The sequence below is a fragment of the Salvelinus sp. IW2-2015 genome, linkage group LG37 (assembly GCF_002910315.2).
Source record: "Salvelinus sp. IW2-2015 linkage group LG37, ASM291031v2, whole genome shotgun sequence".
Classification (NCBI taxonomy): Eukaryota; Metazoa; Chordata; class Actinopteri; order Salmoniformes; family Salmonidae; genus Salvelinus; species Salvelinus sp. IW2-2015.
In genome coordinates, this window is record NC_036876.1 from 16887879 (window position 1) to 16905931 (window position 18053).

General features: G+C 48.7%; 2 pseudogenes; both read right to left on the minus strand.

Moving 5' to 3' along the window:
• The window catches only part of LOC139023826 (piggyBac transposable element-derived protein 4-like), a 350862-nt pseudogene that overhangs the window by 17889 nt on the left and 314920 nt on the right, over positions 1-18053 (minus strand).
• Positions 11284-18053, minus strand: part of LOC139023828 (NLR family CARD domain-containing protein 3-like) — a 30201-nt pseudogene continuing 23431 nt past the window's right edge.

Consider the following 18053-nt stretch of genomic DNA (forward strand, 5'->3'; position numbering starts at 1 on the left):
TTTGTGCTTCTCTGGTCTCAGCTCTGAGGTCAAACCCTCACACCTGAGAGAGCTGGACCTGAGCTACCAATCACCCAGGAGCCGGGAGTCAGACTTGTCTCTGCTGGACGGAGGATCCACACTGCATGACTGGAGAAACTCCGTATGTAGAGGGTTTGTCAATGTTCATATCAACATTTTGACTTATTACCCAGACTTACCACACACTTTGGGGAAAGTGTGTGTGGTGTGTGTGTCCATGTGGTTTCACTCAATTACTTTCTGTCTTCTGCTACCCGCTACAGTGTGGAACATGGTGAGAGAACAGCAATGAAACCTGGGCTTAAAAATTGTGAGTTGTTGACTGCTGTGAAGAATAATGACTAAGAAAGTCTTAATTACAAGTTCAAGTCAAAGTCAAGAGACCACCATCATTACTTACTTGGTCATAATAAGATATCAGCTGTAGTTTAACCAGAATCAGAAATCAGGGACACCAATTTATCCCAAGAGTTGCTTTGACAATGTGGTGTGTGTGTGGTGTGTTGTGTGGGTGTGTGTGGGTTGTGTGTGTGTGTTGGTGTGTGTGTGTGTGGTGTGTGTGTGTGTGTGTTGTGTGTGTGTGTGTGTGTGGTTGGTGTGTGTGTGTGTGTGTGTGTGGTGTGTGTGTGTAATTAGTGGGAATAAGTGTGGTTTTATATTACCATAAGTATAAAATGAATAGTGAGCTAATACATTCTATTGTGAATATGATTTCCTAATATTGTTGGTCTGGTTTCATCCATCAGAAATGTTGTGAATCTCACACTGTGACCCAACATCAGTGACCAGACTCCTCTCTCTGTCTGAGAGAACGAAAGGTGACATGGGGGAGAGAGAAGCAGAACGTATCCTGAATCACCAGAGAGATTTGAGGTCTGTAGACAGGTGCTGTGGTAGCGAAGGGTCTGACTGGCCTGTACTGGAGGTAGAGTGGCGTGGAGAGAGGCGGTATAGGCATGACATATAGAAGGAAATTCAAGCAGGAGAGGAGGGTTAATGACTGTTTGGCTTGGAAATGGCATGGACAAGTCCTGGAGGTCTGTTCTGGCTCTGACAACAGTTACATGCCTTCCACAATTATAATCTCACTACCATATGACGTCACCTCCTCCGCTTTCCCAAGAGTAGAGTGTATCTGGAACTGGCCAGCCGGCACTTCTGTCTTCACAGAGTCTCCTCTGCACACTGACCCACCTGTACCATTTCACCTCCACATCAGTGAGCCCCTCTATCCAGGGGTTTTAGGGTTTATGATGAAGACTCCTCAGTGTCCTGTAAATAAATAACCTGACACCCACACCCACACACACTGACACAAGCTGGACACACACACCACAACTTGACACACAATGGACACACACACAAACACTGGACACACACATTGGACCACAACACACTGGACACACTTGACACACACATGGACAAACCAACACCACTCACGACTAATGGACACACACACACTGGATCAAACACAGTTGGACACACCACACAGCACTCAATCTGTTACAACTTTGGACACACAACACACACACACCACACAAAACCACACACACAACACCACACAACAACCGCACACACACACACACACACACACACTGGACACACACGCACACACATATACACACACACTGGACACAGCACACACTACACACACACACACACACACACACACACACAACACACAACACACACACTGGACACACTCCACAATGGACAAAAACAGCAACACTGGACACCACATTGGGCACAAACACACACTGGACACACTTGACACCCAACAACACACACCACACACCACACACACACCACACACACAACTACACAACACACCCAACACACACACACACACGCGCACACACACACACACACTGAACACACCATTGGACACAAACACACACACTGGAACACTTGACACACACAAACAACACACTTGAACACAATGGACCCGCACACACACCTGACCACACAACATTGGACACACACACACACACACCACACACACACAACACACACACACACAACACGACACACACAACAACACACACACACACACACACACACACCACACACACACACTGTGACACACTTGACACACATGTACACACACACACACACACACACACAACACACACACACACATCACACACACACACACACACACACACACACACACACACACACAAACACACTGGACACAATTGACACACACCACACCTGGACACACTTGACACACACACATGCACCACAATACACGCACACATCACACACTGTACACACACACACACTGGACACACGCTGGACAAACACAACACACACAATAAACAAACACACACACCACAATGACACACACACACTGGATCAACACACTGATACACACACACACACACTCTGGACACACTTGACACACAACACACAAAAAATGGACCACTGTGTTACACACACACACAGTCACTGGACACATCAGAGGGTATCCACACATTGGACACACACACACTGGCACACTAACTCACAATGGACACAAACACACACTGGACACACACAAACACACACACACTGGACACACTCACATGGGCACAAAACACACACTGGCCACACACATTGGACACAGAAACACACACTGGACACACACACACACACACACACCACACCACCACACACACACAGCATCACACACACACACACACACAACACACACACACACACAGGACGAGAACCCACACCACTGGACACACTTGCAACACGACATCAACACACCAACACACACACACACACACACACACACACACCACAGCACACACAGGACGAACACACCCCACTGGACACACTTGACACACACACATGCACACACAATCACACGCACACACACACTGGACACACACATTGGACACACACACACACACACACACACTACACACACACACACACCCACACACACAACACCACACACAGCACACACACACACACAACAGACACACACACCCTGAGCACACTTGACCACACACATACACACAACCCACACACACACACACACACATACACCAATTGACACACACACACACTGGAACACACACCACACACACACACACTGTACCACACATACACACTGGTACATCACTTGACACACACACACTGTACACACTGGACAACACAGTCACACACAATAAACAACACACACAGATGCGTCCGCATGACACAGCACACCTGACAAACACATTGGAGCACCACAACACACACCCACACCACACACACACACACCACACCAACCTACAACACACACACACACACACACAATGACACACACACACAGCTGGACACCCCATTGGACACACAACACTTGGACACATAGGCCCTCACAATGGACACAAACACCATCTGGACATACACATGGGGACCACACACACACACACACACACACACACACACACACACACACACACACAGACCACACAACACCACACACTGGACACACTTGACACACACACATACACACTTGACACAATCACAATGCACACTGGCACACACACACACTGGACTCACACCCAACTGGAACCACACCACACACACACACACACACACTGGACTCACACACACTGGACTCACACTGGAGCTCACACACACACCACATCGACACACACTCACACACACTACACAACACAACACACACACCATACACTAACACATCATCAACCACATCCTGGACTCACCCACACACTGGACTCACAGCCTCACACCATCACAAACCCAATGAGGACTTTCATTGCTGAAGAATTGGGAACTGACAGACACCTCATTCCAGCACCAAGTGGTCCTCACAAACACAGATAAACACTTCAAAACCTGAAAAACTTCCACTGAATGGCATTGAAGGCGGAGCTGACAGGCAGAACAACCAGTCTCTCACAGGTTCTAGAACAGCTTTTCTATCCAGTTCTATCTGCTGTTTAAATCAGTTTCTGGAACCCAGGTTCTATGAACAGCTTCTATCCCAATTCTATCTGCCTGTTAAATCAGTTTCTGACACAGGTTTCTGAACGCTTCTATCCCAGGTCTATCTTGCCTGTTAAATCGTTTCTGGATCACAGGTTCTAGAACAGCTTCTTTCCCAGATTTTTTTATTCTATCTGCCTTTAAATCATTTCTGACACCGGTTTAGATACAGCTTCTATCAGTTCTATCTTGCCTGTTGAATCAGTTTTCTGGACCCATGGTTCTAGAACAGCTTCTATCCCAGTTTCTATCTGCCTGTTGATCAGTTTTCTGGACCACAGGTTCTAGACAGCTTCTACCCCAGTTCCTTCTGCCTGTTAAATCCGTTTCTGGACCACAGTTCTAGAACAGTTCTATCCCAGTTCTATCTGCTGTTAAATCATCAACCTAAACTGTTTTCATCCGAACTATAAGAACATGACTGAACCTTTTTGTTCCTTTTCTGATCTTTTTACCAACTTTGCAATTGTTATGATGTATTTTACTGTTTGTGTTCGTACCAACAGGAGGTTGGTGGGACCTTAATTGGGGAGGACAGGCTTGTAATGGCTGGAGGGGAATAAGTGGAATGGTAATCAAACACGTGGTTTCCATGTGTTCCATTTCATTCACTCTGTTCCATGACATTATTATGAGCCGTCCTCTGGCCCTCAGCCAGCCTCCTTGGTAATGTACTGTCCCATTGTGAGAGAGCTCCAACAAAAGGAATTACATATGGAGTATTACTTTAATACCTGCAAAGGCAAATTACAACTACTTGACTCCTTATGAATGTCTGCAGCCGACTAGAAATGTGGGTCTGACAAGAGGTGAAAATATTACAGGAATATTCTGCAAATGCTTGATGAAGCCCGTCACTCAATCCACCCAAACAGCATGCAGTCTTCCCACAAGTCCCATGAAGTTATAGTGTGACTATGATGTTGACGTTAAAGTAACATTCCTCAGTAACCACTACTGCACTTGTTGTATACTGTTTTTGAGATAGATCCTCTGTTTAAACTATTTAAACTCTTACATAACACTTTTAATAATACCAAATGTGATCATTTGTTGTATGTCTTTTATGTTGCCAATAACAAATTGTTGCATGAATTTATTTTTCAAGGAATAATATTGTACTTTCATACTAAAACATTCTTGAAACAAGAATAAAGCATGTTAATGTGTAAAACATTTTCGTTTTGGCTTCACATTGCTCTCCCAGTCGCCGGTTGAAACGTTTTTGTCATGAATATTGACCTGGAGGCAGAACTGTGTGGATTCCCTCTAGATATGCCAGCTGTAAAGTCTAGATTGTTATTACATGATGGGTCCAACCATCAGTAAGGGGAGATTTCCTCTAGATCATCCAGCTACAAAGTCAAAATTGTCTATTACATGATGGTCCAAATCAAATTTATATAGTCTCATATTAGTTAGTAATGTTATTGGAGTGTAGCGAATGCTTGTGCTTCTTGTTTCGACAGAGCAGTATCTAACAGGTAATATGCTACAAATTCCACTACAAAATACCTAAAACACACATCTAACGTAAAGGAATGAAAATAAGAAATTAGTAATACATACCAACCTGCCTCCAGTCCCCTCCCTTATCTTCAGGCTGCATGAACATAAACAAGCTAGTGAATGTGGGGTTCTATCATAACCCTACAGTCCCAGGTGGGTAGATGGCAGGTGGTATAAAGAGAAGCGAGTATGTGGGGGTTCTTCTATCATAACCCTCAGTCCCAGTTGGGTAGAGACAGGTGAATAAAGAGACGCTAGTGATGTGGGGGTTCTCTCATAACCCTCAGTCCCCAGGGTGGGTAGATGTGGCAAGGTTGTATACGGAGAAGCTATGATGTGGAGGTTTCTCAGGTCATAAACCCTCAGTCCCCAGGTGGGTGATGGGCAGGTTGTATAAGAGAACCAATGAGGCTACTAAAACAATCCATAAATGTATAATGATCTGTCAATTTACACAAAACATTATGAACACCTTTCTGTCCATGACAAACTGACCAGGTGAATCCAGGTGAAAAGATTATGATCCCTTATTGATGTCACTTGCGATGAAGGGGACGGGAAAGGTAAATAATACTTTTTAAGCCTTATTACAATTGAGACAATGGATTGTGTATGTGTGCCATGGTGTGGAGTCATTCTCTTTGACCCCAATACAGCTGCTCCAGGGCCTTCCTGGGTTGAGGAGGTCATTCTTTCTAACCTAGATCGACAGCTGCTCCAGGACCCCCTGGGTTGAGGAGTCATTCTCTCAATTCTAATCACAGCTGCCCAGGGCCTCCTGGGTTGAGGAGTCCATTCTCTCTAACCTAATCACAGCTGCTCCAGGGCTCGCTGGGTTGAGGAGTCATTCTTTCTAACCTATATACAGACGCTGCTCCAGGCCTCTGGGTTTGAGGAGTCATTCTCTTCTAACCTAATCAGCAGCGGCTCAGGGCCTCCTGGGTTTGAGGAGTCATTCTCTTCTAACCTAATCAGCAGCTGCTCCATGGGCCCTCTTGGGTTAGGAGCCATTCTCTTCTGTCCTAATCAAAGCTGCTCCAGGGCCTTCCTGGGGTTTGAGGAGTCATTCTCTTCTAACCTAATCCCAGTGGCTCAGGACCTCCTGGTTAGGAGTCATTCTCTTCTAACCTAATCACAGATGCTTCAGTTACCTCCTTCGGGTTTAGGAGTCATTCTCTTCTAACCTAATCCACAGCTGGCTCCAGGGCCTCTTAGGTTGAGAGTCATTCTCTTCTAACATAATCACAGCTGCTTCCAGGACCTCCTGGGTTTGGAGGAGTCATTCTCTCTTCTAACCTAATTCACAGCTGCTCCAGGCCTCCTGGGTTTGAGATCATTCTCTTCATTCTAATCAAGGCTGCTCCAGGGCCCTGGGTTGAGGATATTCTCTCATTCTAATCCAGCTGCTCCAAGGGCTCTGGGTTGAGGCAGTCATTTCTCTTCATTCTAATCACAGCTGCTCCCAGGACCCACTGGGTTGAGGAGTCCATTCCTTCTAACCTAATCAAGCGCTCCAGGGCTCTGGGTTGAGGAGTTATTTCTCTTCTACACACCTAATCACAGCTGCTCCAGGGCCTCCTGGTTGAAGGGTCATTTCTCTCTTACACCTTTAATCAACAGCTGCTCCAGGGCCTCCTGGGTTGAGGAGTCATTCTCTTCTAACCTAAATACAGCTGCTCCAGGGCCTCCTGGGTTTGATGGTCCATTCTCTTCTTATCCTAATCACAGCTGCTCCCAGTACCTTCCTGGGTTGAGGAGTCATTCTCTTCATTCTAATCACAGCTTGCTCCAGGGCTCCTGGGTTGATGGGAGTCATTCTCTCTAACCTTAATCACAAAGCTTGCTCCAGGACGCTCCTGGGTGAGGAGTTCCTCTTTCTAACCTAATCACCTTCAGCTGCTCCAAGGGCCTCCTGCGGTGAGGAGTCATTCCTCTTCTCACCTAATCACAGCTGCTCCAGGACGTGCCTGGGTTGAGGAGTCCATTCTCTTCTAACCCTAATCACAGCTGTCTCCAGGGCCTCCTGGGTTGAGGAGTCATTCTCTTCTATCACCTCAAATCCCCAGGCTGCTCCGGCTCCTGGTTAAGGAGTCATTTTCTCTTCTAACAATCACAGCTGCTCCAGGGCTCTGGGTGAGAGTCATTCTCTTCTAACCAATCACAGCTGCTCCGGACCTCCTGGTTGAGGAGGTCATTCCTCTCTAACCTAATCACAGCTGCTCCAGGGCCTCCTGGGTTGTGGAGTATTCTCTTCCTAACCTAATACATGCTGCTCCAGGAATCCTGGGTTGAGGATCATTCTCTTCTAACCTAATCACCACGCTTTGCTCCAGGCCTCCTGGGTTGTGGAGTCCCTTCTCCTTCTAACTAATCACAGCTGCTCCAGGGCTCCAGGGTTGAGGATCTTCTCTTTCATTCTATATCACAGGCTTGCTCCAGGGCTCCTGGGTTGAGGAGTCATTCTCTCATTCTTAATCACAGCTGCTCCAAGGACCTCCTGGGTTGAGGAGTCATTCTTTCTACCTAATCACAGCTGCTCCAGGGCCTCCTGGTTGAGAGAGTCATTCTCTTCTAACCTAATCACAGCTGCTCCAGGACCTCCTGGGTTTGAGGAGTCATTCTCTCTACTCTAATCACAGCTGCTCCCAGGGGACTCCTGGGTGTGGAGTCAATTCTCTTCTAAACTAATCACAGCTGCTCCAGGGCTCAGGGTTGAGGAGTCATTCTCTTCATTCTAATCACAGCTGCTCAGGGGCTCTCTGGGTTTTGAGGAGTCATTCTCTCAACTAATCGACACTGCTCCAGGGCCTCCTGGGTTGTGGAGTCATTCCTCTTCTTAACCTATCACAGCTGCTCCAGGCCTCCAGGGTGAGGAGTCATTCCTCAATTCTAATCACAGCTGCTCCAGGACCTCTGGGTTGAGGAGTCATTCTCTTCCTTACCTTATCACAAGCTGCTCCAGGGCTCCTGGGTTGAGGAGTCATTCTCTTTAACCTAATCACAGCTGCCTCCAGGACTCTGGGTTGAAGGAGTCATTATCTTAACCTAATCAAGCTGCTCCAGGGCCTCCGGGTTGCGGCGTCCATTTTCTCTTCTATCCAATGCCACAGTCTGCTCCAGGGCTCTCTGGGTTGAGGAGTTTCATTCTCTTTAACTTCACTAGCTGCTCGCAGGACTCCTGCGGTGTGAGAGTTTCATTCTCTTCATTCTAATCAAGCTGCTCAGGGCCTCCTGGTTGAGGAGTCATTCTCTTCTAACCTATCACAGCTGCTCCAGGACCTCCTGGGTTGAGGAGTATTCTCTTCATTTAATACACACTGCTTCCAGGGCCTTCCCTGGGTTGAGGAGTCATTCTCTTCTAACCTGATCACAGCTGCTCCAGGAACCCCCTCCTGGGTGAGGAGTATTTTCGTTCATTCTAATCACACTGCTTCCAGGGCCTCTGGGTGAGGAAGTCATTCTCTTCTAACCTAATCCAGCTGCTCCATGGACCTCCTGGGTTGAGGAGTCATTCTTCTTTCATCCTAACAGCAGCTGCTCTCCAGGGCCTCCCTGGGTTGCAGGAGTCATTCTCTTCTACCTAATCATCAGCTGCTCCAGACCTCCCTGGGTTGAGGAGTTCATTCTCTTCATTCTAATCACAGCTGTCAGACTCCGGGGTTGAGGAAGTCATTTCTCTTCATTCTAATCACAGCTGCTCAGGGGCTCCTGGGTTTGAGGAGTCATTCGTCTTCATTTAATCACAGCTGCTTCCAGGACCTCCTGGGTTGAGGATCATTCTCTTCATTCTAATCACAAGCTGCTCCAGAGCTCCTGGTTGAGGAGTCATTCTCCTTCTAACCTAATCAAGCTGCTCCAGGCCTCCCTGGGTTGAGAGTCATTCTCTTCTAACCTAATCACAGCTGCTCCAGGGCTCCTGGGGTTGATGGAGTTCATTCTTCTCTTAAACCTAATCACAGCTGCTCCAAGGGCCTCCTGGGTTGAGGAGTCATTCGCTCTAACTAATCACAGCGCTTCCAGGGCCTCCTGGTTTGAGGAGGTCATTTCTCTTCATTCTATCACAAACAAAGACCCGATTCAACCAATGAACATGTGGTCCCAACTCAGTAGGGGGGATTTCCTCTAGATATGCCAGCTGCAAAGTCAGATCTGTGTCTATTACATGATGGTCCAACACGTAGGGGGAGATTTTCCTCTAGATATGCCAGCGTAAAGCAGATTGGTGTCTATTACATGATGGTCCAACTCAAGTAAAGGGGGGAGATTTCCCTCTAGATATGCCAGCCTGTAAAGTCAGATTGTGTCTATTACATGATGGTCCAGACACAGTAGGGGGGAGATTTCCTCGAGATATGCAGCTGCAAAGTCAGCATTGTGTCTATTACATGTAATGGTCCAACTCAGTAGGGGAGATTTCCTCTAGATATCCCAGCTGTATAAGTAAGATTGTGTCTATTACCATGATGGTCCAACTCTAGGGGGGAGATTCCTCTACACGATATCCAGCTGCCAAGTCAGATGTCTATTACATGATGGTCCAACTCAGTAGGGGGGAGATTTCCTCTAGATAGGCCAGCTGAAAGTCAGATTGTCTATTACATGATGGGTCCAACTAGTAGGGGGGAGATTTCCTCTAGATATGCCAGCTGCAAAGGTCAAATTGTCTTACAGTTTTTACAATCGCTAACATCCTTTTGTCCGTTTGTTTTTTTTTTTTTTTTTAATCTGTCGTCACATTTTCAAAACCTCATAAACACAATTAGCACAATACATGTGTCTTGTGATGGACCATTAACACAATCATGTTGTTTTTCAACAGAATATGCATTCAATTAACACATTCTCTAAAACACTTACATTTTCTCACGTACAAGCTTGCCAAAATACAAATGATGGATCTTTCCTCATCTTATTACCAAATGCTTCCACAGCAGGCATTCAGAAATGAAGACCTGATGTTCATTAAATTACAGTATAAAGCCTCTCCTTCTGCAACACACAGATCAAAAGCTGTAATTGAAAAAACGATACATTGTTTGAATGAACAATCATTGAAAACATTGCAAATATCTGATTAACTGTAACGATGGTCCAAATAGACGCAAACCACATCTGATTCCAATCCCAAATCAGAGACATAGCCAGTGTGAAGTTCTTTCAGTTTACATGGACGCACACCGTACAAGAGGACTCTTTGGATGATTAGTTCAATGTGGATAATGAACACACAGAGGAATTAGAGAGAAAACACAATAATGTCTGGACCAGGGAGAGGAGTAGTTGGACAGAGAGAGGAGTAGCTGGACCAGGAGAGAGTAGTGGACCAAGGGAGAGGGAGTAGCTCGACAGGAGAGGAGTAGCTGGACCAGGGAGAGGAGTAGCTGGAACCAAGAGAGGAGTAGTTGGACCAGAGAGAGGAGTAGTTGGAGCCAGGAAGAGATAGCTGGGACAGGGAGAGGAGTAGCTGGCCAGGGAGCGGATAAGTTGGACCAGAGAGAGGAGTAGCTTGGACCAGAGAGAGGAGTAGTTGGACCAGGGAGAGGAGTAGCTTGGATCAGGGAGAGGAGTAGCTGGGACAGGAGAGAGGAGTTGTTGGACCACGGAGAGGAGTAACTAGACCAGGGAGAGGAGTAGCTGACCAGGGAGAGGAGTAGCTGGGCCAGGGAGAGGAGTAGTTGGACCAGGGAGAGGAGTAGTTTTGGATCAGGGAGAGGAGTAGCTAGGACTAAGGGAGAGGAAGGCAGAGTCGGGAGAGGAGTAGCTGGACTAGGGAGAAGGATGCTGGACCAGGGAGAGGAGTCCTTCCTCTGTGACTAGACAGCCTGACAGCCTGTAAAGAGTAAAATCATATTCAAATTACACTGCCAATCTTTGGTAGTGAAAATAGTGGCAGTATATTTTTTATAAATGGTGAGTTACTTTTGGGAAAAACATAATCCAAAACAAACAGCAAATACATTCAACAAGTTAGTAGAATCACAATCTTGATGTAATCACTGCAGGCATGGAATATGGGACCAAATACTAAACTTATGACTACTTTAATACAATATAAGTGAATTTGTCCAAATAATTAAGACTCGTTCAAATGGGAGAACTGTATACTTAAAGTGCTTTCATTTCTACTATATTACTACTTTAGTACAATATAAGTGAATGCAGTTGAAGTCGGAAGTTTACATACACTTAGTTTTGAGTCATTAAAATAAATTTTTCAAAACCTCCACAAATTTCTTGTTAACAAACTGTCCTTTAAACAGATTGGAATAATTATGTCATTGCTATAGAAGCTTGTGATAGGCTAATTGACATAATTTGAGTCAATTGGAGGTGTACCTGTGGATGTATTTCAAGGCCGACCTTCAAACTCAGTGCCTCTTTGCTTGACATCATGGGAAAATCAAAAGAAATCAGCCAAGACCTCAAAAAAAATTGTAGACCTCCACAAGTCTCGTTCATCCTTGGGAGCAATTTCCAAACGCCTGAAGGTACCACGTTCATCTGTACAAACAATAGTATTCAAGTATAAACACCATGGAACCACGCAGCCATCATACCGCTCAGGAAGGAGACACGTCCTGTCTCCTAGAGATGAATATACTTTGGTGCAAATCAATCCTAGAACAACAGCAAAAGACCTTGTGACGATGCTGGAGGAAACAGGTACAAAAGTATCTATATCCACAGTAAAACGAGTCCGCTATCGACATAACCCGAAAGGCCGCTCAGCAGGGAAGAAGCCACTGCTCCAAAACCGCCATATAAAAGCCAACTGCACATGGGGACAAGATCATACTTTTTGGAGAAATGTCCTCTGGTCTGATGAAACAGACATAGGACTGTTTTGCCAAAATGACCATTGTTATGTTTGGAGGAAAAAGGGAGAGACTTGCAAGCCGAAGAACACCATCCCAACCGTGTAGCACGGGGGTGGCAGCATCATGTTGTGGGGGTGATTTGCTGCAGGAGGGACTGGTGCACTTCACAAAATATGTGATGTGATCATGAGGAAGGACAATTATGTGGATATATTGACGCAACATCTCAAGACGTCAGTCAGGAAGTTAAAGCTTGGTCGCAAATGGGTCTTCCAAATGGACAATGACCCCAATCATACTCCCAAAGTTGTGGCAAAATAGCTGAAGGACAACAAGGTCAAGGTATTGGAGTGGCCATCACAAAACCCTGACCTCAATCCTATATACAATTTGTGGGCAGAACTGAAAAAGCGTTTGCGAGCATGGAGGACTACAAACCTGACTCAGTTACACCAGCTCTGTCAGGCGGAATGGGCCAAACTTCACCCAACTTCTTGTGGGAGGCTTGTGGAAGGCTACCCGAAGCGTTTGACCCAAGTTAAACAATTTAAAGGCAATGCTACCAAATAATAATTGAGTGTTGGTAAACTTCTGACCCACTGGGAATGTGATGAAAGAAATAAAAGCTGAAATAAATAATTCTCTCTACTATTATTCTGACATTTCACATTCTTAAAATAAAGTGGAGATCCAAACTGACCTAAGACTGGGAATTTTATTGGGGTTATGTCATGTGTGTGCGTACTGGTAGCGAAGTCAGGTGCAGGAGAGCAAAGATTTGTGAACAGGCACACACTATATTGAGGCAAAAGTGCAAAACGCGCAAAACAGTCACAAGAATAATGTTTAACAATAAACATCTTTGTGAAATACCAGTCTGGCGCGTCAACAATAAACACGTAACAAAAACAATCTTTCACAAAGACATGATGGGGAACAGAGGAATAAATACATGTAGATTGATTGGGGAATGAAAACCAGGTGTGCAGGGAACAAGACAAAACAAATGGATACATGAAAATGGAGCGGCAATGGCAGGAAAGCCGGTGACGTCGATCGCTGAACGCCGCCCGAAGAAGGAGAGGAGCCGACTTCGGCAGTATTCCCCCCCCCGACGCACGGCTCCAGCGGTGCGTCGACACCAGTCTCGGGGACGACCCCGGAGGGCGAGGCGCAGGGCAATCCGGCCGGCGATGGTGGAACTCATGCAGCAGTTCAGGGTCCAATACATCAGCCACCGGAACCCAGCACCTCTCCTCCGGACCATTCCCCTCCCACTCCACGAGGTACTGAAGGCCCTTCGCCCGACGCCTCGAATCCAGGATGGAACGGACGGAGTAGGCCGGGGCCCCCTCGATGTCCAGAGGGAGTGGAGGACCCTCCCACACCTCAGACTCCTGGAGCGGACCAGCCACCACCGGCCTGAGGAGAGACACATGGAACGAGGGGTTAATTTGGTAATCGGGGGGAAGTTGTAACCTGTATCTCACCTCGTTCACTCTCCTCAGGACTTTGAATGGCCCCACAAACCGCAGGCCCAGCTTCTGGCAGGGCAGGCGGAGGGGCAGGTTTTGGGTGGAGAGCCAGACCCTGTCCCCCGGTGCGAACTCCAGGGCCTCACTGCGGTGACGGTCCGCGCTGGTCTTTTGGCGCAGAACGGCCTGCTGGAGGTGACCATGGGCGGATTCCCAGGTCTCCTCCGCGCATCTGAACTAATCGTCCAATGCAGGAGCCTCAGTCTGACTCTGATGCCACGGTGCCAGAACCGGCTGGTACACACTGAAAGGCGGAGAGGTTAGTGGAGGGGTGGTGAAACGAGGTCTGCGCCATCTCTGCCCAGGGCACGAACGCCGCCCACTCCCCCGGCCAGTCCTGGCAATAGGACCGCAGACACCTGCCCACATCCTGGTTCACTCTTTCCACCTGCCCATTACTCTCGGGGTGTAAACCCGAGGTGAGGCTGATCGAGACCCCCAAACGTTCCATGAACGCCCTCCAGACTCTCGAAGTGAACTGGGGACCTCGATCAGACACTATATCCTCAGGCACCCCGTAATGCCGGAAGACGTGTGTAAACAGGGCCTCCGTAGTTTGTAGGGTCGTAGGGAGACCGGGCAGAGGGAAGAGACGACAGGACTTAGAGAAACGATCCACAACGACCGGGATCGTGGTGTTTCCCTGTGAAGAAGGAAGATCCGTTAGAAAATCCACCGACAGGTGTGACCAAGGCCGTTGTGGAACGGGTAAGGGGTGTAGCTTACCTCTGGGCAGGTGTCTAGGAGCCTTACACTGGGCGCACAGCGAGCAGGAGGAAACATAAACCCTCACGTCCCGAGCCAAGGTGGGCCACCAGTACTTCCCAGTCAGACAGCGCACCGTCTGACCGATCCCCGGATGACCAGAGGAGGGTGATGTGTGGGCCCAATAGATCAACTGGTCACGGACAGCAGACGGAACATACTGATGCCCGACGGGACACTGGAGTGGAGCAGGCTCTGTACGCAACGCCTGCTCCATGTCCGCGTCCAGCTCCCACACGACCGGCGCTACCAGGTAGGAGGCCAGGAGAATGGGAGTCTGATCATTCTGGGAACCTGGTGTCTGATCATTCTGGGAACCTGGTCTGTAGGACAGGGTAAACACAAAACGGCTAAAGAACATGGCCCACCTTCCCTGACGAGGATTCAGTCTCCTAACTGCCCGGATGTACTCCAGGTTGGAAAGGGTGTTTAATCCCCTCAAGCCAATGTCTCCACGCCTTCAAAGCCTTAACCACAGCCAACAGCTCCCGGTCCCCCACATCATAGTTCCGCTCTGCCAGACTGAGCTTCTTTGAGAAGAAAGCACAGGGGCGGAGCTTCGGTGGCGTGCACGAGCGCTGAGAGAGCACAGCTCCGATCCCAGCCTCGTGCGCGTCCACCTCGACTATGAATGCCAAAGAGGGATCCGGATGGGCAAGCACGGGAGCCGAAGTAAAGGGAGCTCTTAGGTGCCCAAAAGCCCTGTCAGCCTCAACCGACCACCTTCAGCAGTGAGGTAATGGGAGCCGCTACCTGACCAAAACCTCTGATAAACCTCCGGTAGTAGTTGGCAAACCCTAAGAACCGCTACACCTCCTTTACCGCGGTGGGAGTCGGCCAATTACGCGCGGCTGAAATGCGGTCACTCTCCATCTCCACCCCTGCGATTCTCTAGGAAGGAGACGGACTGCTGGAAAAACAAGCATTTCTCAGCCTTGACGTACAGGTCATGCTCCAACAGTCAACCAAGCACCCTGCGCACCAGGGACACATGCTTGGCGCGTTTTGCGGAGTATATCAGAATGTCATCAATATATACCACTACACCCTGCTCGTGCAGGTCCCTGAAAATCTCGTCTACAAAGGCTGATGGCGCAGTCTAGGGAGACTGATGGCGTATTCATCAACCCGTACGGCATGACGAGGTACTCAGAGTGCCCTGAGGTGGTACTGAAAGCCGTCTTCCACTAGTCTCCCTCTCGGATACACACCAAGTTGTAAGCGCTCCTGAGATCTAGTTTGGTGAAGAAGCGCACCCCGTGCATTGACTCAGTCGCTGTGGCTATGAGTGGTAGCGGGTAACTATACCTCACAGTGATCTGGTTCAGACCCCGATAGTCAATACACGGGCGCAGACCCTCCTCCTTCTTCTTCACAAAAAGCAAACTTGAGGAGACGGGTGAGGTGGAAGACCGGATGTACCCCTGATGCAGGGATTTGGAGACATATGTTTCCATAGCTTCCGTCTCCGCCTGTGAGAGGGGATACACGTGACTCCTGGGAGGTGCAGCATCTACCAGGAGATATATCGCACAATCGCCCCGTCGATGGGGTATTAATTGAGTCGCCTTCTTTTTAGAGAAGGACTTTTCACCATAGTAGCACCAACGGAAACCCCTAAACACCTCCCCGAGCACTCTCGCGACCACCCCGTGAGAGCCCTCTGTGGCCAAGAAACAGTGGGGTCATGATAGGACCAGGGTAGGCCTAGCACCACGGGAAATGCAGGAGAGTCAATAAGGAAGAGACTAATTCTCTTGCGTCACCATGCCCAGAGGACCCTAATGGTCGTCCGATGGTCGAAAACTCAGAAAAAGGGACATAGACAAACATATGAGCAACAGAGGTCTCTGGGTGAGAATGGTGCCGGCTCACCTGGGGTGACGCCAGAGCGCCCTGCCTGCGCCCTCTCTCGATCCCCAGAGGAACCAACCCGGCACCGACCGGTAGTGTGACCTATGCGGCTTGTGCACAAGCTGGAACCCCCTTCGGTCTCCCTGCGCACTGCCCCTCCTAGCTCCTTGGGTATCGGAGAGGGGGTGCGGGGGGATGGAACCACCAGACCCCAATCTGAACGTCCGCGGGTAGCCAGCAGGTTGTCCAGCCGGATGGACAGGTCCACCAGCTGGTCGAACGTGAGGGTGGTGGCCATGCAGGCCAACTCCCCTACGGACGTCCTCGCGCAGACTGGAGCGGTAACGGTCGATCAGGGTCCTGTCGTTCCTTCCCGCTCCGGCAGCCAGGGTCCTAAACTTCAGGGCGAAATCCTGGGCGCTCCTCGTCTCCTGCCTCAGATGGAAGAGGCGCTCACCCGCTGCTCTACCCTCGGGCGGGAGGTCGAAGACTGCACAGAAACGGCGGGTGAACAACTCAAACTGGTCCAACGCCGCATCCCCTCTCTCCACATGGTGTTGGCCCACTCCAGGGCTTTCCCGGTGAGGCACGAGACGAGGGCGAACACCCTCTCATGGCCCGACGGAGCCGGGTGGACGGTGGCCAGGTATAGGTACAGTTGTAGAAGGAATCCCTGGCAGTTCGCAACCTTCCCATAATATTCCTGGGGCAGGGAGAGACGAACCCCACTGGGACCAGGAGGGAGAGGGGCACTCAGGGGAGAGAGACCCCGGTTGTGCTGGTGGAGGCGCTGGAAGAACTCCCTGTCTCCATTGTCCGGACAACGTGGTCCATGGCGGTGCCAAGATGGTGGAGCATTGCTGCGTGCTCCGGACGCGTTCCTCTGCCCCTATACCCGGGGTACCTGCCCCTGCTGACTCCATAGTTTTTGGTCCGTAATTCTGTAATGCGGTGCGTACTGGCGGTAGAGAAGTCAGGGGCAGGAGAGCGAAAACTGATTTACAATCGTTTAATAACCATAAAACACCGTCAACAGAACAACACTTAAAATGGGTGAAACAAAACCCGGTAAATACCAGCATACCGTGCACAAACACTACAAGAAAACAATTACGGACAAGGACATAGGAGGAAATGGAGGGTTAAATACACAACATGTAATTGATGGAATTGGAACCAGGTTTGATGGAAGACAAGACAAAACCAATGGAAAATGAAAAGTGGATCGACAATGGCTAGAAGGTCAGTGACGTCGACCGCCGAACGCCGCCCGAAGAAGGAGCGGGACCAACTTTGGCAGAAGTCGTCACATGTGGATCTGGTGAACAGTTATCACTTGTTGACCAACTACAGGAATACTGACCTCAGAGTCTCCAGTTTACAGTGGGGATTCCCCAGTCCAGCAGAGAGCAGCTCCACTCCTGAATCCTTCAGGTCATTGTTACTCAGATCCAGCTCTCTCAGGTGTGAGGGGATTGACTTAAGAGCTGAGACCAGAGAAGCACAGCCTTCCTCTGTGACTCCACAGCCTGACAGCCTGACAAAGAGTCAAATCATATTAAAA